We start from the raw sequence: 785 nt of genomic DNA, 5'->3' as shown, positions 1-785 counted from the left end.
TTCCCTCACTCTCTCAACCTCTAGGCTCCACCGCCTCACGTCCCCATCTGCCTTGATTTCTGTGACATTTGTTTTGCAGGGTGCTGGGTGCTGCTGGATCATTTGTGCCTTGTTCCAAGGCTCCCTAGGAGTTCCCATGCGCTCCTTTTCTGGTGTTCCACCAGGACCAGGGCTCCTGTGACCCTGAGGCACCGTCTCATGCATCCTCTTCTACCCTGTCCTACTTTGTGCCTGGGCAGACACCCATTTCTGTATCCCGTTCTGCTTCCTTGCCCACAGAGGTGGGATGGGGGACCAGGCACCTTCCTGCCTGCTTCCATGCCCCAGAGAAAGGCCCAAGGCCATGGTTTCCTTGGGGACTAGGCCCTGCTTTGGCTCTCAGCCCCCTCCAAGAGGAGCTGTCTCTGGCTCCCCTTCCAGGCTGAGCTGAGGGACTTGCCACACCCCAGGCTCCCAATGCTCATCTGGGGAGCAACAGCCCCAGCACATGCTGGCCCGGGAGGTGGGGCGTGGCAGTTGGCAGGCAGGCTGGGGCAGACCCCTCCACCTATATTTGTCTCTCCTTCCGAGTGCTTCCTCATTCCTGGGGGCACCTTTCCACGGCCCAGCCCCAGCCTGCCAGCCAGGATGGCAACTACAGGACTCAGAGCCACCCTCCAGAAAGGGCTTTCTCTGCCCTCTTCCAGCCACAGTTGAATCCAAGAGAGGCCAGTTCTTCTGATGGTTCTTTAGGAAAATGAGTGATGAAGCAAGGCAGAGGTCTGGCTGAACATGGGGTGTAGAAG

Source organism: Tupaia chinensis, unplaced genomic scaffold (assembly GCF_000334495.1).
Source record: "Tupaia chinensis unplaced genomic scaffold, TupChi_1.0 Scaffold144899_1, whole genome shotgun sequence".
In the NCBI taxonomy this organism is placed as follows: Eukaryota; Metazoa; Chordata; class Mammalia; order Scandentia; family Tupaiidae; genus Tupaia; species Tupaia belangeri.
This window is presented reverse-complemented; position numbering follows the sequence as displayed.